This window comes from Python bivittatus, unplaced genomic scaffold (genome assembly GCF_059951505.1).
Source record: "Python bivittatus isolate LINGU-HERP-01145 unplaced genomic scaffold, Pbiv_v1 ctg000410_np1212, whole genome shotgun sequence".
Classification (NCBI taxonomy): domain Eukaryota; kingdom Metazoa; phylum Chordata; class Lepidosauria; order Squamata; family Pythonidae; genus Python; species Python bivittatus.
Genome location: NW_028277067.1, coordinates 7,217,679 through 7,244,064, shown reverse-complemented (window position 1 = coordinate 7,244,064; position 26,386 = coordinate 7,217,679). Strand labels below are relative to the sequence as shown.

Here is a 26,386-nt window from a genome sequence, read left to right as displayed (position 1 = left end):
ATCTGCAACCTGAATCTCTCTCATACATAGGTTCAAGGAAGAGTGGCTCTGTACGTGTTCCTTCTTTCACGTCCATTCCATTTCCTCTACAGAAAACAGCTCCTTAAGTGAATCACAATGCACTTTTCCTCATTTGAGGAGTCCTGGGAAATTTAGAGCTAATGATCTGAAAAAGAGACAGCTCCTAATACAAAGGGTCTTATGAAGTCTACAGGTCAGAAGGGATCATTTACAATTCTCGGGTCAAAAAATGGGGACATGCACCAAGTGCTTTTCAAAGCACCAAGCCATGAATTATAATATACAGCCAGTTCCTATATACCACCTTATGCCATTTTATAGAGAAAGCAGTTAAGAAGAAAGAAAAATTCAGACACTCAGAGAGGCAGTCTGAAGTTCATGAATAAACTATACATACAGATCTGTGTTCTTTATACACTGGGGGAAAAAAATGGTAGGCTGCAAAAAGACTTTATCATGGAAATTGCTGGATAGAAATGATATTCCAAAATGAATGCCTATAACTTCATATGTTTGCTAGCACAGACCCATTCTAACAGTTTTATTTCTTCAGTACAATTTTTATATATGATCATGTTTTAAGAAAGCAATTACAATTTTTGGATGTATCGAAAGGGCAAGTTCCATCAGTTTGGCTGAGCTTTTTTACACTGCACGGGTTATCTCCACTGTCTTGAAATCCCTCACTCAATCTACCCTTTTTTACATTAGATCAGTCCCATGTATGCATTCTGACATTTATATTGGTTTCTTAAAATATTTTCCTTCTTCGTATAATGACCCTGTTATTCACAGGGTTCCATCCTCAAAGACGGAGGTTTTCAAACTGTCTCAGGATGCAAAACCTGTTAATTTAAAAAAATAATTTCCGGAACCCCTGATCAAGGGACAAAACTCCAGTGATAGAAAATGGACTGCAATTTCCCCCCTCCCAGTTTCTCATGGAACACAATCCTGCTCTAAGAAATCAACTTAGTATAGCATAAAAGGCAAATACCTAGATCCTTTTCCTATAATAGCTGTACTTAACACTGCTGACAAGGGCAGTTTATTGAACAGGGGCATGTGTCCATTGTGAAAGCTGGAGCTGAAAATGTCTATGACTGCCTAGTGCCATGGGTATTATTTTAATATTTCACATAATTGTGTAATTTAATAGCAGTGTTTTTCAACCTTAGCAACATTAAGATGTGTGGACATCAATTCCCAGAAGTCCCCAGCCAGCATGCTGGGAAATTCTGGGAGGTGAAGTCCACACAACTTAAATTTGCCAAGGTTGAGAAACTGATTTATAGGAATCTCTGTTATTTGAAACACGCAGAGAGACACAAAATCCAAACATGCAAGATGAGAATTTCTACTAGAAAGAGTTTATTCCTCTGTAAAATGAGAATCAAGATGTTTCCATTTTTGGTAAGTGAGTAGAATGGGAGGCTGCAAATTGAAAAGATAATTAAAAGGATTTTTGAACACTCCTTCCCTCAATAACTAACTAAACTAGGCATCATTAGATTTTTAGAAAAGTGAATGATAGCATAATACAGTTTTAATCCATACCCTGTTCTGGCCTTGAAATCCATCCAAACAAAAGGCAGGTTAAATCTTTTGCTTGCCTGTCTGGTGTTCGGTGTTAAGTACTGAAATAGTTCTAGCAAAGAGGCTCTTAAATACTAGGAGATAAAAATATTTGCTCAGTAGACCAAAAAGGCTTTCAGACAAAAAGATTTAGATGCACACATCAAGTGAGTAGGGATACTACATATAAATATGGATATCAACAACCAAAAACCAATTTTTTTTCTGTCTGTAATTTCTGTCTTAATTAAATTTGTTAAGGGTAGTAGTACCAATCAAACTTATTTAGATAGCACATTCCAAGCTGCAGAGTCCAGGCATATCCCCAAATGGTTAGACCTATGATTCAGAGAAAGGTACTATGCATTTCATAAAAGCTTATTCTCCCACCAATTTCTTATATTTCAGGGTTGGTCCTTGTCTTAGTAGGACAGGGTGGAGACAAGTCAAGAAGCCAAAAACCCAAGGAATTTCTTTGGCATGAAAGATAAGACTATGTGAGAAAGAAAGGAACAAGCACTAATGAAACTCACAATGCAGTTTAAGCTTTCAAAGTATTTTGTATATATTTTTAAAGCAATATTTACATCCACCCTTTTAAAGATCAGCTGGTATTGCTATTACCCTACTGCAGATGGGGGGGTTAAAGTTACACAATCAGTGGCATGTCTAATGCCATCCTGCAAATCAGTGGCAAAAATGACTCAGAAATCACCCTTAGAATCACTTGCCACTACAATGTAACTAGAGTACTTAAGACACACTTGGAAAGAAAAATATTTAACAAGGGACTTGGGGTGAGATAACTGGTAAGTTAACATCATGAATGGGTAAGGTTGAGCCTTTGAGTGATTTTGTTAATCTATGACTTAAAATGAGCAATGGACCTATCTAGTCCAACCCCCATCTGTAAAATAGATCTGAAAACATCCTGAAATGAATGAGATTCCACAATATTCTTCACCACACTTATTCCATTGTTAAGTTACTATTACAATCAGGAAGCTGCTCTTGTTGTTTAATCAAAATACATCCTCCTGTGCAATTCAAAAATGTTGAACTCATTACATCTTGTTCCAACTTCTGAGATCAGAAGAAAGGCTTCCTATTAATGTCTGTCCCAACATAAGCCCTGATAAACCCTCAATATTTGTGTAGTTCTGCATCTTTGCCTAAATACTGTGAAATAATTACTATATCTGTAAAGTAGCTCCTTTAGCTATGAGTCCCTTTTTAGAGAACAAGGAATTAAACTTGTTAACATGGTTCATTAGATATCAAGACCCTTCAACCTTAATAGAATACACAGACAATAAGGACATCCATCGCCCTGGCTGATATGCAAGGCTAAAGTCAGCCCCAAAGACTACCTTTCCCAGTCTATTAAAAACCCTGTTCCCTTACCATCCAGAAGACATGACCCTTCTAACAGCTGTCTGCTTTGCTCAATTTGCAGCTCTCTCAAAGAGCGTATCAATGAAATTCTCAACACGAACATAGACTCTGCATAATCTCATTACAAGTTTTCTCTATTTAGAGCGGGACTATTCTGGTTCATAGAATAATTTATTTTGTTCCTCTTTTCACTGCCATTCTCCTTCCACCATAGACATACCAAACTGCTTTCTTGAAGCTTTATCCTAAGAATTCTCTTGAGGAAAACTGGGGGGTGGGGGAGAGAGGAGAATTCAGAATAGGTGGAAAACAGAAGCGTGGAATTTGTTTGCCTGGGATTTCAGTCAAATCAGTTCAGAATCAGAAGGATTTTTATAAAGCCCCAACCTTCCTTCCCACTCAAAAGTCAAGGAAGTCCAGTCAAGCCAACATCTCTGTCAGTAGAAGGAAATAAGCATTTTTCCCCTATCAGGAAAACTCAAAAGTACTCCTGGGCTTAATTTGACAATATTCTTTTAAAAAGTCAAAGAAAGCAAGCACCAACATACAATTTTATGGAAGTTCTTTATGCACCAAGTGCTCACCATTTTGTAAGGTCCCTGTGGAGGAGTGTTCAGTCTGCTTGATACTTCAGTCACTAGAACAGATACTGTGGCATTGGCATTCCAAGCCAGCAGTCTTCACACCAACCATTTGGAGAAACAAATCCTTTGAAATATTTGGCACTGAATGCCAAGATGTTACTAAAAGAGGACACTCAATTTATTTGTATGTTGTGGTTAAATTACTAAGCATTTTTAATATGGAGATAACACTGTTGCGTCATTATAGTACAGACTGAGGCAGTACTAGTTTTGCTGGAATGCTCATTTTTAAAAGGTAGTTTGGCTAGTTTTGTGGTCACAAATAGCATTTTTCTTTTCCAAATGTCTGGGTTGGTAACAGTGGGCTCATGTGCATTGGGATTCTCTCCCTTCCGTTGAATTCTATTACACTGAAGCCATTGTGGTTTTTGAGCTTCCCACCTTCTGCAAGTCTTTCCAGTTCCTCTGTGCAACTCAGAATTTCCCCCGCTTGCCTCTGAAAGCTGCCCTTCTCTTTTTGGAAGATGTAGTCTTTTTCAAACACTGCAATGTACCACCAAGGACTGGAAGGGCTCATATTTCTTATTTCTTTGCAATAAGCAATGTCTAAAGTAATTGTTAAAGAAAGATCAGAAAATTAAAAAGTAAAAAATTTCTGGCATGGTAGCACGCAGTTCAGGTGTGAAAGGTTAATAAACACATCTTTCAAACCTGAATTGCATACTACCATGCCAGAAATTTTAAACACTAATAGAATGTTTTAAAAAAATACATTTTTACTCTGATGTTTTCTAGAGCCAGGTATAAAATTGGCATAAGAAAGGGAAATCTTTATGAACACAAGAGGACTTTTCCTAGGGTTTATAAAAATTTCTCTTTCCTCCTCCAATTTTATACATGGCTCTAGATAACATCAGAGTAAAAATACAAGAATTCAAGAATAGGAGAAAAATATCAGGAAAGCTTTTTCTTCAATAGTAAAGGAACAAGCAGTCAAGAAATACACGCCAGACTAGCACTTGTAGAGCAGCTATGAAGTCCAACTTTCACTTCCACAGAGTGTCACAGGTAATACCATTGCCTGCACTATTGTGATCAGAATAGTACAAGCAATGTTATTTCCTGTGAAACTTTATGGAAGCGAAAGCTGGACTCTGAAGAAGCAGGATAGGAAGGGTATTGACATTTTTGAATTTTGGTATTGGATAAGACTCCTGAGAATACCATGAACAGCCAAGAAAACAAACAAATGAATCATTGAAAAAAATCACCCCAGAGTTCTCTCTTGAGGCACAAATGTGGTTTTTAAGAACTGACATTGACTTGATGGCACATAATCAATCAATCAATCTCTTTTTCTGGTTTGTCTATTGTGTGCAAGAAAACCTACTACTACTGTCAGGCACTCATAAACATCTATATCTTGAAGTAGCAGAGTACTGGAAAGGTTTTACCACTTGAGTCTACTGATGGCATAAATAATGCTTGTTGTTAAAAGAAAGGCTTCCAAATCTTGAGATACGTATGGAGAAGTAATAGCCTCCAATCTTCAATCCAATATAATTTTTATAAACATTTTCTGACCGAGGACTTAATCTGAGGGATTGGGTAATTACTAAATGCAATTCAGATATAAAATTATGGATGAAAATATGTCTAAAGTATCTGCCTAGCTTCTGATCTGGTTTCCTTTATTACAGAGAGTCACTTATGAGGAAAATAATGGTTTGGTTTAATGTAAGTGGTTGCTGGAATACAACCAGCTATAATTCTTGGATATCCCATCTGGTTTGCTGAAAAGCATGTATGCAGCCATCTTCCCCTCTTAAGGAAAGGACAATGAACTAGAGAAGAGCAAAATACATTAGTAAACTATTTATTATGTGTTTATCAAAATATAATTTGTATAAACTGGATTACACTTCAGGCAAGATTTTTATTATTATTATTTCATGCACATTTCATTAGGGCATAAACTAGGATTCCTTGTGCTATTGCATACCGAATGCAGAAAAAGGTTTTAGGTTTTTGATTTGCTAGAGACACTCCTGATGTAAGAGCCACTTGTACCTCAAGCCAAAACCAGAAAATGAAATTTGTTTGCAAAAACAGATCAGCTCTGACAGGATGTACTATACTGAGAGAGCTTGCTGTGTGGAAAAAAACAACCCCCCCAAATCACAAGCATGCATCATTTCCACAGTTCCCTCTATTGAAATCAGTATCCTGCTATTCATAAATGTTCCAAATTGTGAAAAGATTATATTTCAAGCTCCAATGGGCAAACCTGTGAGTACCTTCTGCAGACAACGTCCACACTCAGCCTTCTCTAACTTGGTGTTCTTCAGATGTGCTGAACTATAGTACACCTATCATACCAGTCAACACAGCCATTAGCCACTGGATTCCTGTCCCAGACTATCTTGCATATGTTCCTCTTCTGCCAACTTGAACTTCACCATTCACCAACTCACCTTTATCAACTTCTGAAACTGAGCAAACAACGCTGATTAAGCAGTTTAGCTCAAACTAAATTCAAGCACAAGTTTCAGTTTACATGTTTGGGACTCCCTGACAAAGAATTGACTCATTCTAGCACAGTGTATCAACCATACAGCCTTGCATTTAAGTCAAACTCTAGGGAAACATTTGAGATATTTTTCCAAGTATACACTGAAGCCACAAAACACATTCTATCTTTTACTGGACTAACTTTGCAGAAGAAGGCAGCTTTTATTTTGGAGTTATCAGCCTGCAAGAAAGCCAGATGAACACAACACAGAGCCCCTCAGCCCTCCTCTTTTTGTAGGAAGGTGTCACCAACAATTAAACCACCACCTGTGAACAAGATAGGAAGAGCATCTAAAGTGGTTGTTTTTAATTAATTGTTGTTTTAATCAATGGCACGCCTCTCAAAAGCAGATGAAGCTCTTCTTTTGGCAAAGAATACCAGATCTTCACCAGGGAAAAATAGCTCTTTTGGAACAGGACAGCATCACTTCCACAATAGTGCAGGACTTGCCATTTCCCTGCACCATTTTATGCTTCTTGAAGAAATTAGCAATGCATAGCTGCTTTCAGCATTTGCATGCTCATTTTTATCTAAAGGATACAAGCTGTAGCATTTGGCTTAGTCTTGAAATTCTAGGCCAAGAAATAGAGCAAAAGACAAAAAGTATTGGCAAGCATGCATCTAGGCTAAGAAATCAGAAAAATATGACCCACTAAAATTTAAGAAGTAGGTTGCCCTGTCCTACACCTTGTGCATGCTTATATAAATATAAACCATATTCTTGTTCTTTTGCTGATGCCAAATGGCTGCTTTAGCATATAAACCTACAGTGAAATTCCTTTACCCTATACTTTTCAGCAATTGTGTAGTTGCTTCACAATATTTCTATATAATATTATTTCTCCAACTTCTAAAAGCTCACTGCAAAGTTTATTTCTATATTTCTCAAAGAACTCTAAGCTCTCCATAAAGTATTATTTTACAAAGTTGATGTTTGAAGACATTATATACGCTTTTGATGGATTTTGGACCCTTAAACATCTACCCCTACAGATTTTTTTTTAATACACATGAGATCAGTCTCCAAAATCATTAGTGGCTCTTGCTTCAGTTACAGACAGTTCATTTCAATCACTAGCTGGAGTGCCATTTTGTGCCAGAAAGCCAATAGTTCCTTTCCCCTTTCTTTATCAGGAAACAATGGAAATAAATATTGAAGGAAAGTAGTTCCTTACAAAGTAGACTAATGGTGAGATGAAAATAACAAGCAAGCGAGAAAGAGAATGGATTTAAAAACTGGCATAGGACTAGAACTCTGCAAATGTAGACACATTAAATCAACTGTAATACGTTAGCCAAAATGAAACATCTGTATAGTTCATTTTAGCTACAAAGTTCTCTTGAAAGATTTTTCCCAGAAGCATATAAAATATTTTACTGTTAATTGAAGGCAGCATATTTTAAGAATTCAAGATTAGAATTTTGAGCATACATTAAAAGGTTCCAGGAGGAGAAAAATGGGGGTGGGGATGGAGGGAAGAGAATGAAACAGAAAGAGATCTAGGTATCTCACCCAACTCAAAGCAATATTCTAAAACCTGGGTGCTTTCTCCTATCACTTATAACAATAAAATAGGTATTTACAGTGATGGGAAAAAGCAACAGAATCTCAGTAATTATTTGCAGAAGGCAAGCTATGCACATGTAACTACAACCAAAAGATATGTCAGTCAAGGCTCCCATTGATAGTACTAATCAATTTAATTCAATCATTCAAAAATTAGCTCATGCAAAAATTATTAACAGCTGAGAGTTATTCAGCCTTGTTAGTTACTTTCCTATTTCAAGTAGTCAGAAAGGTCAAGTGATCTGGGAGAACTGTTTTCTTACCAGAACAATTTTTCAAATATCCAATCTTTATATAGCTAGGGACCTAAAATTATATATTAGGATCTCATACAGTGGTGTTTTAAAAAATGGTAAATGGAGGGGAGTGATTTTCATTAGAGAAGAAATAATTAGCTTTATCCCTGCCAGCCACATTCTCACTACGTACAATTCCTGTCTGAATTTTCAAATACATATTCACTCTCTCTCATATTTTTATGACAGCAAATAAGGAAAAACAATCACATTATGGTAAGAATTAAAGGTTGGTGGGGGGTTGTGTGTATGTACACCTTCAAGTAAGTGTTGATTCCTGGCAATTGCATGGACAAGTCCCTGTAGTTTTCTTGGCAAGATTTTCAGAAGTGGTCTGCCATTGCCTTCTTATGGGTGAGAGAAAGCGACTGGCCCAAGGTCACCCAGATAGCTTTGTGCCTAGAACTAGAACTCACAGTGTAACTAGAACTCACAACCTCCTGGTTTCTAGCTGGTGCCTTAACCACTATACCAAGTAAGAATTAAGCACTTCCCCTAAAAATTTCTGCTTTGAAAGCTTATTTTCCAAAAGACAGCATCAAAATAATAGACAGTTTTGTTACACGTGATTGCAGGTGATGTAAGTTCTGCTGAAGAGGACTTTAGCACCACATCAGAGTCAAGGTGATTTTATTCCAATGTGACCGCACAATTAAACGGCCAACCATGAAATTCATTTCCTGCACCCTAAAAGTGTTGGCAGGCCCTGAAGATAGTTTTGAGCAGGGCTGCTTCAGATGCCTTCCTTCCTCACTGTTGCCTTACAGGGAGGGCTTGGGATGATATAAATAGGAAACACATGTGCAGGTTGCATCAGCACAAGGAGTGAACATCCCACTCCCATGAAATATGCCTCAGGAGTCTCACTGCCTGAGAGCAGCATTGCACCTGTCCAAGCAACTGCCATTTCAGGAATGCATGAGTTAATTCTGTATTTGGGTATTATAGAGTGAAGAGTTCTAACTCCTTTCTACAAGCTAGTAAAAGAAAAAGAACCTTTGGTCCTTTTACACAACCTCACAGTAATCAGCAAGACATGTGGGATAGGCCGTAGTGACAAATTATTAACTTGCTGCGACAGGCCAGGCGCTGATGGGTGTTGCTTTTAATTTCTTGTGAAGCACTTGAACTTTCCAGATGTAATTTGGTTGGAAGTAGAAATTAAGTTAGGACACAAAGCCATGCAAACGAATCAGCTTGCGTTCATTTCTCTTGCTTTCATCCGAAGCCACATACTCTGTTGAGAATGGTTAAGTCCAAAATGTGAATCTTAAAAATTCAAGTTCTGTAATTTAAATATATGCATACAGAATAAATTTAGTAAATAAATTATATTCTACCTCCAACTTTGTACAAGGAAACACTGGTAAAGGAAACAAAGGGAAGGGAAAGGGAGATGGGCAAGCTACAAAAGGCATAAAACTAAAGTTCTCCATTATTGTGTTATTGCAATATTAAAATGTACTGCCAATATACATTTTTATGCCTCTTAAGCACAAAAGTGTTTTGCACACATTGATAATTCTTGTAATGCTGTACAGAAGATCAATGTTATTGTTGTTCTGCAGAAAAGAAGGGAATTGAAAGATTTTGCCTTGCTCAATATCACCCCATGAGAACTTTGTTCAAATCTCACCTCTCCTGTGGACTTTAGTGATTACTATGCTAGCTGTTACAGAGCCAGTTTGGTGCAGTGGTTAAAGCATCAGGCTAGAAACTGGGAGACTATGAGTTCTAGTCCTGCCTAGGCACAAAGAGCACTGGGTGATCTTGGGCCAGTCACTTTCTCTCAGCCCTAGGAAGGAGGCAATGGCAAACCACTTCTGAAAAACCTTGCCAAGAAAACTGCAGGGACTTGTCCAGGCAGTCTCTGAGAATCGGACATGATTGAACAGATTAAAAAAAAAAAGCTAGCAGTTACTCTTGTTAAGTTTTTTAAGAAGCTAGCATCACACAAACCCGTCGCTTCAGTAAACCTATAAAGCATGGGACATATGCTAAGTTGCTAATGCTGTTCCCCATATAATTACAAAATTATTAAAAAGGGAAAGAATATTATGGCAACTCTAGAATCCTTAACCAAAGATGAAGCAGAGCTGTGGAATCCAGGATTTACAGAGGTCCCAGCAGAAACAGAGATCCTGTTGATTCAGAATTATAAAGCTATGAGTTATAAAGCTCTATGCTGGTCTTTGACTATAATAAAATTTGATTTGATTTGAGTTATAAAGCTGAGACACATTATAATCTTTGGCTGCAAGAAAGGCTCCTCAAAAGGAAAGATCTGGAAGATCTGGATCTGGAAGAAAAATGCTGCATCCTGGTTGTCCATTTCTTGTTATATTGATACATGACTGAAACCGTGGACCTCCTAGATTATATTTCTTGCTTATACCCCAGTACTGCTGTTTAAATTTTGGCCTTTGTTGTTGAACTTAAGACTACCTTTGTTCTTTATCCTTTGGACTGATTTGCTATTGTTCCTGTGATTTGACCTTAATCTTCTGTTGCATGACTCTGCCTTTGTGTTTCCTGACCTCAAGCACCACAGAACAGAACAAAGTAAGAAAGACAAGATCACCAACACTACAGTCTTGCATGAAGAGTATGTTGTGGGGTTTTGTTTTTTGCTTGACAGAAATAGCACAAAGCACACCTAAGGCTAAAAATGTACTGCACACAGTTTTTGTGTTCTTAAAAGACTGTTTATTTATTTAACAAAACTCTTCAGTTTAAATCCAGATGGAGTTTTGTGATTAACTGCAGTACTCTTAGCCTAACATGAAGCTCTGGAGGCCTTCTCTATTTACAGATGATGAAGGAGAATTCTTTAATCTGCCTAATGCCATTATCCAATATGCTTTGAATGGAAGAATGTCCATGAGTGCAGAGGAGTGTGTAGACATCTGCCCATTTCCATTGGTCCCATATATAATGTATGTTATAATAGAACAATGAAGTCATTATCATCAGAACCCTTATTATTCAGGCATCTTGGCTACTTTGACAGAAAAACACAAATACTGAATATATGAAAATTGCAAATGAATTGGACATCTCTTCTAATCATCTGCAAGTATTGTATAGACAAAAGGAGCCATATCAGAATGAATTAGGAACTTGGCCGGTTGCATTCCACACTGGTACTTTGCTATAGAAATGCTGAATCTACTGATTCAATTTAGCTTCTACAAAATCTCAGTTGTTATACTCAAAAAGCATATGTCCTAATTGAGAAAGCTTAGTGACTACCTCCTCACCAACTATTCTGTCTCTTTTGAATAACTGAACAACATTTGAATAACTGAAGCACAACTGTTTACAGTAATGTGAAAGCAATATATGGATATTTGTGGTCAGGATCAAAATCTCTGTTTAATATTATCACACCCCAATTCATTGAAATAATGAGCTTTACTATAGTGCAAATCTACCTGGAATGTAGCTATACAGCTACATCTACAGCTATAAAGAATTAGGATCAGGAAAGAAAGTACAGTAGATCAGGAATCAGGAGGTTATTTTTACAAATCCTCAAAGCCTTTATAACCAAATAAACTCTGGTATTAGCATGCAATTTTTGGGAATCTAAAAAATGGAGTACAACAAAAATGCGGAGACTCATTAATTTATAATTGAGCCAGACAGAATATTACATCCACCGGGTTTCCAGTCCAATATTCTACATTCAGTGGACTAAGCCATCAAAACTGAGATGCAATTTTGGGGGGGAAGGCTACATCTGGACTTTCAGTGCTATACTAAGAACCTAAGTACTGTAGTAGGTGGAGCCAAATTATGTTATACGTATGTTCAATTAAAATTCATACATTCATTTATATTAAATAAACATGCTAAAATGTGTATTTAATAAATTCTCTTTTATCAAATTAAAATTAGTTTGATTGCAACATCTTGAGAGGGATATTAAGAGTGAATGGAAGCAGTTTACATGTGAATCTATGTGGTATCCAACACAACTCAAAAAAAGGTGCTGACAAAAGACAGATTAAGTGCAGATCCAGGGCTACAATCTTTCTAAGGAACATATGGAAGCAAGTGGATGATAGTGTGTTGGAAGGTTCTCTGTAGCAAACCAGGAATTTGCTGATAAATGTTTAATTACCTTTAATTATTTAATTTTATAACAAATTATAAATTAAGTGTTGCTTTTGCTAACGCCTCACACATGCAGAGAGCACTAAATCTAATTTTGTACAATTACCAGGATAGCTACTATACTGTATTCTATTAAACTCCATCTCACTGTATATCCCTGTTGGAGGAAAACTCAACATACAACAGTACTGCTACAATTTGTTTGTTTCTCAAGTTTGCTGCTGGCTTAAAGGCACTGAAGCACATAGCTAATATAGCTACAGCCAAGCTTACTCTGCTCAGAAATGTTGCTACTAAGGAAAGAGTTCATCATAAAAGATTGAAAAGCAAAGTAACCAAGGGCAGAATTCCACCACTATGATTTACAAAAAAGGCATGCAAAATAATAGAAAGGCCAACTGAAGGGATGCAGCTTATCAAGTATGGCCTAAAGCAAACAGATAGTCAATCATATTACTACGCTTCCTTGATCATGTGACAAGCGTCCCAAACATTTATACTGAATTCTAACACTTGTTTACAAAGTCCTTGTTTCTTTTCTTCAAAACTTGTTTCCATCACTTTTTTATCCCCTCACTGTCCATTTTGTCCTTTTTCCTCCCTTTCTAATATGTCTCCATGGTACCACCCCTTTCATTAGTTCTACCTCTACCCTGAAGGGCTGCAGCTAACCTCAGGCAAACGCTAACAATAATGAATTATAGTGATATTTGTTCACATTTATGCCTTCCCAATCTTGTTCTCTACTGTAAACTTTTATAGAGATATTTGTATATTTTGCAGAGCACCAACAAGCCAGTACAAAATAATGTTGCAGTACTTTTTTGTGGGTTTACAATATGAACCAATTTTTCAACTAATATTCTGTCCAACACAGAAATCATCTTTCAGATTGGAAGAGCTCTCTTCAAGTTGTAACACAGGATCCATTTTGCTCACTATTTTTATACCTGGACAATTTCAGTCTTCTTCCTGCACATTCTCAGGTGCTTGCCTTTTTCCAAAATATGGTCATGGTATCGCTAGGGTTCTTGGCCTTAAGTAAAGTCAGTTCTATTGTTGTTAAGAGTAACTCACATCCAAACTCTCCACAGAAAAGTACAATGAGAAAGTGAGCTTTCAAATCTTCACAGATAGCTGAGTCTGGGTCGTTCAAGTGTAAAGTATACCAAAAGGCTGTCAAATGTCAGGAGATTTGCATGGCTAGAACCCAGGTGTCTTGGCTGATACGTAGCAACAGAGCCTTAAAATTAATTCTTTGCATTGGAGTAGAGAGCATAATTGCAACACAGTGCTAGTTAACTGATGCCCACATGTTTGTATACAATTGGGTCTGTACGTCAGAGTTTGAACTTTTAAAATACCTCCTTCTGCCTTTTGCACTGAAAGGTATTTAAAAATGAAACAACTGAAGTACAGTATCACGAAACGCCTACAGGCTCATGGATGGGGGGGGGTACACGGCCCAATCAAAGATGGTAGATTTAAATCAGATCTTTCAAACCTTTATCTAATTAGAACATCTTGGCACCTCCTAATGTGTTTCATTTTTTCCACCAGCAGAGCCATTTCATGATATATATATTACCCCAAAAGATGGGGAAGGGGGTGTTATTTGTCAGATTATCTCAGACAAAACCAGGGTGTTATTCTGAGGAAAGTAATTAGCCCTCAGTGCTAAACAGATGACTGTCATCTGAAGTTTCCTTAGAAAATCAGTAAAACAAACTGCAGCTGAGTATGTGCTTAGATTCTTTTCCAGGTTCATTGCCATGATAGGTTTTGTTACTTCTCAAGTCTTCAAGTTGGAACCAAGTATAAATTACATATATAACCAAAATTTCCTAACCAAAAAACAATCCTAATTATCTATAGTGATCAGATCCATCTTTAATCATATTTTTTCATTCCCCATTACAGCAATATACAATCTTAAAATGATTTCAACATATGAAGCAAGAATGGTTTCAATGTTTGGACCATAACTAACAACTGACTTCCCAAAATCTATGCATTAGTTGAAGCTGGATCCTAGTTGTTGGAATTTATTAATAGAAAACAAAACAAAAATTCAAAGAATAATTGCTTTATTTTATCTTGCACACAGAAGAGTGCTGGACATTTTCAGGCAATTCAATCTACTTAATTTGGGGGGGGGGGAGTCCTGCTGAGGTCTATGGGACTAGGTCTTTAATATGAGCATAAACAAAAGAAATGCAGCCTTAATTTCACAAAATTCTCAACCACAGGTTACTAGAGTCTACTAGGTCTGTGGATGAGATGAAGATTTGTATTTGTGTATTTATGCCATCCCAGTGGAGTACAATGCATAGCTTTCTCTTCCTTCTAGGCTACCAGGAGAAACCAGTAAACCTTTGCAAACCAGCTGAATTTGCTTTTCAGCTGGAGATTTCAGCTATATCTCACTGCAAATGTTTTTGTTGCTAAAATTACAGCAAACCTTTAAAAAAAGATGTATTTGAACATGCATGAATGTGCCTGGGAACATTTATATCTTGGGGGAAAGGAACCATCAGAGAAGGAGAAAGAACAGCTGGAGCCTGCAGTTTGTTTACAAGATGCTTTCACAAGAAGCAAATCCGCATGTTATGAAGTGTATGCTGAACTTCCACACTTTAAAAATCTAATCCCCAACTAGCTTGCCTAAAAGGGGGGAGGGGGGAATCCCTAGAACAACAACACACCCAGGTTAATTACTAATATTACAAATGGTTGAACAAGTTATTCTTGAAATGGTTAGCTGAATAACATCCAAACAAAATGCTAATCCAAATTAAAGGACTGGTTAGATAGCAGGAGACAGTGACTCTCCAATTCTGTGTGTTGATTCTAAATAAAAAGCATTGCAGTTTACTTTCAAAAATTATAATGTCTGAGTCTGAGTCAACACTCATTAAGAATTTTGGAAGTCTTCTTAGAGAGAAGGACAGCATTACTTCTATATACTTGGTAAACCTCTCCTTATACCTTCCTGTTCCTGCAGGGAAGATCACACATTGATAGGCTACCCCACTTCTCTTCAGACAAGCATCATGTTCTCACTGTATATGTGGAAGAAGAAACAAAAAGGCATGACCAAACAAAAGGAGTTCTATTCTGATAATGTTCTTGTGAACAAAGAGATGCACTAACAGCCACTAGTTTAAAAATGAATTTATTTCTTCTGTCCTATCTTGAATTTATCTTGAATGAGCTAAAAACACATTAGGAATCCAAAACACCAGTTCACCTTCCTGCCCTGGGCAGGGGTTGAACCCAGTGATTTTCCAACATCCCTTCTCTTACATTCTGTGATTCTATCATCATGGCCAAGGCTAACTCCTCTCCTTAACTTGGACTTCTGCAAATGAAACTTGCCACATTACAACTGAAGGAGGACAAAGAGGTGATCCAGCTGTTCGAGTAAACACAGCCGACAAGCCTCAAACACTTCTGCATTCTGCATGCTGTAAATGTTTCAACAAAGAGACAGCATAACAGTTCACAGAATGCTACTCACTGCATGAAGCCATTGAAGCAGTAGAAAGGTTTATAGGACTGATACATACCATCTCAACCATGAATGTGAACTGAAGGGCTACGAAAGTGTGTTGTTCCCTACTATAAGTTACAAACAACATGATACAAGATACACAGCAGGCAGCTCAATCATTATGGCATTATATGCCTTCCAAACAACTTATGAAATCCCCAGATCCTGATACTGCTTCCAACTCTTTGTGAAGTTGCTCTCTTTTTAAAACCAAAAAAAATCTAGATTTCAAATCCCAAGGTTTAAATTGTGCTTAATGGTGTTTAAATTTAAAACATTAGGCAACTGCCTATATGAAACTTAAATATAATGATTTTTATTATAGGATGGTATATAGTGTAAGAAACCAATGGAAAAGAAGCCATGACCAAAGTAGCATGATCAAGGCACTTGTCTCAGAGAAGCTCATCTGAACAACACGTACACAGCCACCATAAGCCCATATCATATACAATGAAGATGCCACAAGCAAAATGCACCTAATTTTCAAGCAACTGGTTCACATGCATTGCAAAATATGGGTTGTTCTGGCTTAGCACAGGTGTGTAACTCATAGGTCCTCTGTTCCTGTTTTATGGTCCTCAGACCATCCTCAAATTATGCCACTGAAATGTTTTGTCATTTAAAACCCAAACCTTTAAACCTTCCCACAACTCCCAAAGAGGGAAAAACCAGTAAAAAATGGTTGCCTAGCCACATTATCACACAAACCACCTGTAGCTCTTGGAGGCTAAAATCATTTTAAAATATATATTGCTGCTTCAAGGCCAAAAAAGCTTGCTTACCACTTTGACTACTGTGGTTAAAAGCTCAATTTGGTGCTGTGCATGAACACAGTCATATCAAATGACACAAGGAGGATATTAGTCAGTCTAGCCTTGGGGTAAATCTAAATATGTCAGGCACCCTCCTCCAGTTAATGAAATACTGGGGAAAAGTAGTAGGATTAAGTGGTGCAAGGAGACAGTCTACAAACAGGGGTATGATGTGAAAAGAGTTGGCTCCATAAATTAATCCTTAGCTGCTTCTGTTCGCAAAGTCAGTAAATAAGGAACAGAAAACATCCCAGTAAACTACAACATTAAGCAGCCATGGCTAGCCTGATCAATGATGAAAGTTGCTGGGAGTTCGAATTCAGCAACATCTGAACCACTTCAGGTTCCCCATCCCTGCTTTAAACAAATAGGTTTTTTTAGAATTATAAGGACATGCTTTTAAGAAATCTTTAAAAACAGAAGAGAAAGCAAAACAAAGTACAGTACTGCATTCTGTTTTTAATTACATGATTTTTCCTCCTCTATATTCAACACGATACAAAGTAGCTTGATGGAACCACTGACATTTCCAAATCTAGTTATATAACGGGAAGTGAACCCTACATATAAGAAAACATTACACATATGTAAATATAAATACAAGCACATGTATATCTGGAGATACCCTTGAGATTTCTGGCAGATGGCTTATTTGGCTTTCCAAACATGGCTGCTGATAACAGCAGTCTATACTGAGCATTGTTAATGGCTAAAGATGGGAAGGCTTGTAAGAAAAACAGAAAAAAAGAATCAGGAAAAAAATTGTTTGTTCTGTCCCATCCTCTGAAAAAAAGGGGTAAGATTAAAATAATTCATGCAATTAGGTGTTTTCTTTTAGCAAAGGGAATCTAAGGTCAATAAAGTATCGTATAAAAATACTGCATGTATTTCAGCCCCAAATTCTCTTCTTTTCCTCCAAGAAAAACACAGAAAAAAACTCATTTCAACTCAAGCCCCTATGGTTTCAAAAGTTCCAGAAATATTACATCTAATTTTATGGCTACTTGTTGAGGGAAGACAATATTTTTTTTAGTTTCCCACTGTAGCTATTTAAAGGTAGAAATATTACCTGTTCCTTTACTTTACTTTTTTTATAGCCAAGCATGATGTATCTTTGGAATCTGATCTGAGCAAGTTTGATCTTTCTATGCAGTTTAGCAAGACCTGTTGAAATATTACAGTGAAACTAAAATCTGAGGCAGGGAGAAGGGGGCTTTATCTGGAAAAAAATTATCCAGAATGCACATGATCCAGCTCCCAGAGCATGACAAACATTTTTAGGTCACCCAATGTCCTAATTTATAAAGATATTCATTCTTCCAATCAGATGAAAGCACCTAAGCATTTTTAAAAAATGGTCCAAAAATGTAAACTAATACTCAATATATCGGAAGGAATCAGATTAGCGAAGGTTAATCTAACATATGGCTATATAGGTAGACCTACTTAGTTTTTATCCAAAGGTGCTCACATTCTCTATTCCTGAGCTGTGAATGAGAATAACAAGGTATAATGTCTATTCTCATAATAAAAACTGCTGATGGGCCAAACATTTGTTGAAGACTAAGTACATATTCTGAAACCACTTCAGCATCAGGCCACTATTGTTGAAATATTGCTTTTCAATACAAGTCTTTTATAGTATTATATTTTCTTGTTCTACCATTGTAATTTCAGCATTAATAACTTGAAAGATTTACATGCAGGATTCTATTGAAGTGTAGTTCCTAGCTTCTCTCAACATGCCTTTTGTTTTGAAAAGTATGTTTGCCATATTGTATTTGAAATGATAATACTACTAACCAGATCCTTTAAATATCCCTTCCTCTAGGGTGCCTAATAATTACTAGGCTCCTTCCTTAGCATCTAAGGACAGCAACTTTATACTACTGTATCACAAGAGCAACATTAAAATGTTCTGCATAATAACAGAAATGGAACAAACATCTATTCCATTGTCTAACAGATTATTATTAAAGGATGTTTCTGACAAATCCTAATCCCTGGCAGTTATTCTGTCAAATTAGATTTATTAAATTCAAAATAAGATTACCTTGAAGACATGAGTCTTGAAAAGCCAGAAACTTCAACTCCAAAATTTTAGAATTTCAACAAATGAATTTCAATCTTCACACTCTAATTCTAATTATTTTAAGAGAATGTATTTGATTATCACATTTAACTAACATGTCTCTTAGTAGTGGCCTATAACTATGGACATACTCTTCATGAAAGATGAACTATAACAATTATTTAGAAATAGCTACTCTGCAGCATTGCCACAAAGTTTTGGGGCTTCCAAATATTTGTAAAAACAGATAAAGCCCTTGATTGCCATACTTAACAAACTCGCACTGATGTTACCTAGCTGGGTAATGAAATGTTTGCAAGCAAACAACCAATCTCAGACAGTACCAAGAACTCTACAGTTCAACCCTGAGCTACAGATATTCTCTTCTACTGAAAATTAACTTTTACTATAAAGACCCACTATTTTTAGACCCCTTGCTTGGTAGGAAATCTGCCATCTCTTACACCTGATGAACCAATCACTAGACTAAAAAGCGTTATTACATTTCCTAGAAAAGAAAAGCATCCAAGTTCATTTAAGCCAAATTTTAGGGAAATTGATTTTTCATGACACTGTCTGGAAGCTTTCCAAATTGAGGAATTACAGGGTCCACATTTCCAGGGACAGCTTAATTGAGTCGTTGGAGCTTTTATGACCGACTTTGATAAATATCACTAAAGAATGAGACTGGCTGAAAGCTTTCGTTTCATCCATTGTTAAACCTATCTATTTATGTATGTACCACTGGTTTTAATACATGCATTTTAAAACATGAGAGATCCTCTTCATTTTGCCTTCCTGAACAGAACTGTGAGCATCAAGGCCATAGCTCTAGATATACCATGTGTCTCAGTTCAGGGATTGTGTTCAGGTTTGCTAAACAAAGTGATTTATGTGGCTATTTGGGGAAAGGGCTTAATATTTTACTCAATATCCTCTATATAGATACCTGTAACAATTAAAGTTAAATACACGAGACTAACAAAAGGTTTAACCTTTATAGAACTGTCAGCTGAATGTCAGAGAGATGTTTATGTCTTTCCCAATCTCTGAATGCTGCTCAGGCAGCTTTTGAAGCCAAATGGCAAAAAGTCTCATTAAGGACAGCACCTGTAAGGGTTAGGCCTAGTTCCAGTCCTACAGCTTTTGCGTATTTGCCTCAAGGCTGCTTTTTAACCTACCTACTGAAATCCAGTGAAACAGGACAACTTGGGACTTTTTGTCTAAGACAAGTACATATTCAAATCTTCCTGAGAGAACTTGCTACTCAGGGACATAGAAAAAGAACACCAAAGAGAGAGATAGAGAGGGAACATATGTTAATACTGAATAATAGAAGAACTGAAAATTACCATGGTAGTAACCCTTCAGAAAGTTACATACAAAAATTGATGAAAGAAAATCTAATATTCTCTTAATTTAGAAGCTGATATCAAGTTTGGACTTGTATAACTGAACCTAATTTATTAATTTGCTGTATCTTTCAAGTATTTGCTGACAAATCTGTGTGTTCCAACTGAAAATTCTCAGCCCAATTTTAACCCATTCAGATAGGTTACAAGATGTGTGTTAATGATGAGCATCTTTTTGATTAAACCAATAATATACCCTTGATGTTAGGCTTGACAACCGAATAAGGATGTGTGTCACTAAAACTTCAGGAAACAAATTTTAATGATATGATTCCAGTGCAGATAGCATAAATGGAAGAATCAGCTGCTGGCAGATGTTTTAAGAGCATCAACTTTCATCCTAGGTAATGAAAGCTTTGGCATTACTTCATACTACCTCTCAGTTACCAACATCTTTCTTGCCACCAGAGACCTATCCCATCCACATGGATAGCTGTTCCTCTAAATTTCAGTCCCAAGTATAACTGATATGAACCTTCCTCAGTTGATTTGGAGAAATGCATTCTAAATAATGTTTACTCTAAGACAGGAGTATCTCCCATTTCAGCTAGATTACTTAGAATTATTTCAGATACACAGCTTGCTATCTACAGACCAGCTTTCCCCAAGTTAAGTGCCCTTTCCACATGTGGATTTCAACATTCATAATAATCAATAATGCTATGCTGGCTGGAGAATTCTGAAAATTGAACTGCATATGTCTGAATGCCACTCACACTGGGGAAGGCTATTATTGACTATTCCTTCAAAACCAATTCAATCTATTTCTGGAACTTAGAATAAGAATTGCTTCCACCATTATTACTTCAAGAGAAATAGCAGGGGCAATGTGCATTAAGAAATCCTCACCTTGGGAAACAAAGCTTTTATAGTTATACCTACAGAACTTCATCTTCTCCATTTCATCCAACAAATTTAGATAATCATACTTATTTTGAATGCTAATCTAGTTCTGGTTCATAGTCTTCTCAAGAAAACTAAAACAAAAACCCAGCAAGCAGCAAGTTTAAGTTATTTTAAGTATACTTTCCTGAATACAATAAAAGTTAATCTGCTCATATGTGAATGATCTGAGAACTTCTGGTATGAATGGAAGCAACAGGAATTAACAGGAACATTAAAGTTTTCTTATACACATAAAAATAATTTAGCAAGGGCACCTCTAACTTCTGGCAGTTTTTTGGTTACAGAAAAAAACTTAACTGATTAACTAATTCTAAATTGAGTAAAGATGTATTCAAGCAAATCCCATCAGAATCATAATGTAATCTCTGTAATCTTTTTTCTGCAAAAAAATCAAACTGAAATAAAGGCTCATAAATGAGAACTCTAGAATCTCAATTCTGGAACATTCACAAGGTACAAAAACTCTCCACGACCAAAACCATAAGCTGGTTCGTTGATCTGTCTTAGAAACACAGCACACACACCCAGGTTTGACACTATGCATTTTACCACATTTTTTTCACCTTCCTCTTAAAGCTCTAACGAGCTGAGGGACAGCCTTCAAATAGGTAATAAAAGGTGGTGGACAAGGACAAAAAAGGGAGAAAGACTAGTGCTCAGGCAAACAATCTAATTTAGTGACACCAGATGGAACATTCAAGGAAGAAGAAAAGGAACAGCAGGAAGAACCCACCCAAGTTTCTTTCCCATTCTGAACTAAATATAATTATAGCACTCTAGGCGGAACTTAAATATAAGCAAATATTTTTATGTACTAGCTGGGCCTGATCTTGGAGTCACATTTAAGATATAGAGTACTTAGTTTATAGAAGAAGGTACAATGTAATGCTTGCATATACATGCCCATACACATTTTATTATACTGATTTTCCATCAGAACTGGATCTCTCACTTGCTCTTTTTTTTTTTCCAGCACCTTTTTGGAAGCAGCTTCTTTCCCAGGCCAACTCCCCACACTTATCCTTTCATCTATGCTGCAAGGCTGATTAATTAAGCGAATCATTTGGTTAATGTAACTAGAACACCTTTTGCCTCACCCTTTGCTACGATTAAAAGGCAGCTGAAAAAGAAAAGAATCCCCAACTCAAATTCACCAGCTTCTTCCAAGCAAAGAATGGCTAAACATGCATATCAAATGAAAAAATAATGACTTGCAAGAAAATATTTGGAAGAAGCTATTTTATTTTTTTTATGAAAGAAGTTTTTATTTTAAAAAAAACAGCCATGATATGTGAGCAAGCTAAAAAGCAAGCTTCAAGTTGAGTTATACACCCATGCATTTAGGTAGCAATCAGAATCCATATTTACAGACTTCTCCACTCAAGCTTCCTAAGGCAGGGATACAAACAGTGCAGTCCACCAGCTCTCTTTCTGTAGCCTCCAGAATGGAGAGAACATGCTTCACCTGCAGTTCCTCAGAAAGACAGAGCTTCTCAGCTGCATATAGTGAAGACCTCCATGCATAAAATCAGGGCATCAGAAGCATAAAGAATGGATCTTAACTTTAGGTATTTGTTCCATACAATTTTGTGTCATTAACAAGAGCACTTCTGACATACTATATGAGGGCAAACAGAAAAATAGTAAATAAAGTCCTCTGGAAAAACAGAAAAAATATACAACTTCTTGTCCACAGCTACTGGGTAAAAGTGAGACTAATTTCCATATTCCTCAGTCCTACTCAAAGGGCTCTTTGAAGATTTCCAATCTTCATTTTAGCAAGGATTCCACAGTGGCAATAAAAATTCATATATGGAAAAAGAAAACTCATATAACTGCTGGTTTGGCATAATTTATTTAAAATAAGGTTTCATTTTTGCACCCACAAAATATAATTTCCTTTTAATGTTTAGCTTTTATTGCACATTTATAACCTAAAAGTAATCATCCTAGCAGAACAGAGTGGTTTCTTCCAAGGTCATTCAGACTTCCACTGCAGAACCAACAAGAGAAAATCTTAGCTTCAAGTGTTCCACTTCCTTTTTTCTAAGCACAAAGTTGTGCTTCCTACTTCCACAAAATTACTACTCATCATATAAAAAAAGAAAAGTTGCTATTAAACTGAAGATAGAGGCTGGGAAGGAGGGAAATGGAAGAGACATGACAAAATGCAAACATAAGAGACAGTTTTCCTTCCTCAGAATACCAGCCCCCTCTTGTGAAATTCACCAAGATTCCCATATGACTCACTCACTACACAAAGCAGCAAAATGTCTGGCATTCTGGATCTTTTATGAAGTAATAATAGAGCTGCTTCAGAAACCAAACATGTTAAGACTTTAACTATTACTAATGAACACGTTAAATGTGCAATAATCCACAATTCCATCAGCTACAAAAACCATGTTGTTTAGAGTATCTACAAATGGGATAGTATGAGAAGAGATAGGTTCATACTCTTAAAACTGTGTCTCCTCCCATAATAGTGATGTGGTTATTGAAAAGCTAGAGTTCTTTCTTAATAAACTTATAAGACATAAAAGTAATGCAAACATAATCAGGTCCAGCCTCCAGAAACAGAGAAAATTTCAAGAATTAGCTTATTCTTCTGAGTTTGTAGTGATACAGTGTAAATCAAGTTGCAATGACTAATTCAGTATGACTATTCCTTGTAACTTCCCTTGCATTTTAATTGGCAATACAAATTTCCACAGCAATAAGAACTCATTGCCTTTCTCTCCCCAGCCCCATGTTGCCCATAAGGAGCATCTTCAGGTTTGTTCCAAGCCACAGAACCCAGTTAACTTGTAAGAGAGTTTGTTGTGTTGGGTGCTGAGTTATCACAAATATGCATACTGAATGCAACAAAAAGTACTCTGCAATTAACTATTTTAACATACGATATGTATCATCATAATAAACAATGCACTTCTAAACAATCACTGTAAGTCAATTAAAAGATTTTGCGGAGAGACTAGCAAAGGTTTTTTTTTTTAATTACATTTATTTTTGGTGAAGTGGGTAGACATTCCTTAAAAAACAACTTTTAAAGGAATAGAGACTCCTTATATGTCTATACACATCAGCCAAAATCAGGAAATATATCAGTTTTATTTTTACTTCATTTATACCAAGTGAGCAATAGTAACAACAATAACCTGAACAACTAAACATCTAAGAACGCATCTGCAGATTAAAGAGAAATTCAGTGCATACAAATACACTTGAAATCCCATTTGCCATTATCTTCATTCCATTCTCATTTACACTTTAGGAGGTGACAATTTTTTTTTAACAGAGAACTATTAAAATGGCTGAAGGATAATGAACAATTCACTTCTGGGACAACACAGACTGAAGGGTGTGTCTGGGAGAGACAAACTGGATTGTGAAACTTCTAAATACAATAGCTCAAGCTGAAAAAACAAGAGCCAAATTTAATCAGCACACTTCGGAAATCAAAGTATGAAAGAGCCAAGTATGCCACCCTTTGTTCACAAACCAGTCACTTAAGTGAGCATACAACATACTTTTCTATGAACCAGCATTTATATACAATGCTTTCTCCTGTCAATGCTAAAGAGGGGTAGTGCTATTTATCCATAATTAACCCATATTAACTATTTTAGCTATCTTTTAATATGTGCAGAAAGATCCACAATTTAATGAAAACAGATTCTTCTAAATTCAAAACTAAACAAAAGAGCAGACATACGCAACCCCTCAAAAATAGGGGGTTTTTTTAGTAGGTGTTAGGAAAAGTGAATCCATAAGCTGATCCAAACCAACTGATAGGGTTTCAGTTCCTCTACCCCCAATATCTGATATGGGTCAAAACATATGACATCTTTTAAAACACTGACCTTGAAACAGAACAGCTGACAACTAGAAATCTTTTGAGATGGATGCCAAATTCCCCCCAAGTATTCTTTCTCCTCCATTAATCAGAATGGCCTCCTCTACTGCCTTCGTTTCTCCATTCTCTTAACCTTACTCTACAAAGCCTTGCCCTGCTCAACTTCTCTCAACAATTCCTGGAGTGTATATGACCATCACAAACATCACTGAAAAACCTCACCTCCAAGGTTTCCTCTGCAATGCCCTGCTCAACCTTATCCTGCACCTTTCCGCTTCAAATTGTCCTTGCGCTACCCAGTCCTACTATTACTGGGTACTACAACACTACAGCTCATTTCCAGCACCTTCTCCCTATTCCCTTGGGCCGAAGTCTTGTTTCCTTCAGCTTTGTCCGGGCTCATCTGAAAACTGCCTCAACTGGCATGAGCTTCCTACTCCACCCTCCCACCATTTCAAAACCACCTCGGACCGAAGAGCAGCTCCCCAAATCTTAGAAGGACAAACCTCCTCCTCCAATTAGCGAATCTTCAGATGATTCGCAGCCCCATCCTATCAAGTTACCCTCCGCTTATCCAGCAGGCCTCCTTACCACGTCGTCTCACACGAAGTTCCCGCATTTCCCTTCAGATTCCAGAGAAATCCCCACTGAATTTCACGCAGCCACTGCTGTTTCCTACCCCCCCCCCCCTTCACGACCGCTTCCTTTCCACCCATCCCTCCATTTCTCCCAACCCACATCACGGGGCTCCACTTTCCACCAAGAGAAAAAGCAGGATTTAACCACCCCCCTCGACATATGGTGGAAAGGGGGGCAGATAAGTTTTGGACGTGGAGCTCAACTCGCCCCTTTCCTAGCACGAATCCAGTTTTTCCCCTGCATGTCACTTTATTGCTGTGGGGCAGCGCCCAAAGCTTCCTTCAAGCGGAGGGGTCTTCCCTCGCAATTCCCCTCTAGGCGTACTGCTTCATTCGGGACTGCCTTCCCAGCCCACTTCCCCAGAGAAAACACACCCCTTGCTGCTGCCGCCGCACGCCTCCCAAAGCGACCTCTCAGGGCCCGCCCGGGGGTCCCTTCCCTGACCCTCCCCCTCCAGACCCACCTGCCGGCCCCGTCGCCACCGCCTCGCTTGCCTCTCTCTCCACTCCGCCCCGCTCCGAGTGACTCGCTCCAGCGAACAATGGGGGTGAACAGCGAGCTTGGCAGAGCCCAGCCCTGGTCCCCATGGACACAGGCCGCGCCCCCAGGTCTCCGATTGGCCGGTTCTGTCGTGAGGGGGCGCGGTCACCTCTTCGCCGCCACGCCCAGCTTCGCCCTGCCCTGGAATGGTGTTTACGCCCAAAGTCTCCTGATTAGAGGCGAAGAGCAGGTGGCGATAGGAGGCCGGAAGGAACTCTTGCGCAAACTAGAAAGGCGAGTTGAGGACTGAGGGACAGGCAGGTGTGGGCGGGGCCGGATCCGAGGTGGGCGGGGCTTGGTGACAGCGCGGGGGAGGGAAGCTGGTTTTGAAGAGAAGCAGTGCACGTGCTTAGCGGGCGGAAAGTCTCCGATTCAGTCTCAGGTAGCAAGCGATGCGGAAGACCTCTGCTTGAAATCCTGTGGGACCCCATAAATGACATTGGGACCCCATAAATGACATTGGGC

At 37.7% G+C, this 26,386-nt stretch overlaps 1 protein-coding gene across 1 annotated transcript in view; it reads right to left on the bottom strand.

Moving 5' to 3' along the window:
* The window catches only part of JUP (junction plakoglobin), a 53,510-nt gene extending 27,521 nt beyond the window's left edge, over nucleotides 1-25,989 (bottom strand). Inside the window, exon 1 of the mRNA XM_007428049.4 lies at nucleotides 25,845-25,989. The gene's annotated coding sequence lies outside the window, so the exon portion shown is untranslated. The remainder of the gene's footprint in view (nucleotides 1-25,844) is intronic.
* Nucleotides 25,990-26,386: the final 397 nt, after the last annotated feature.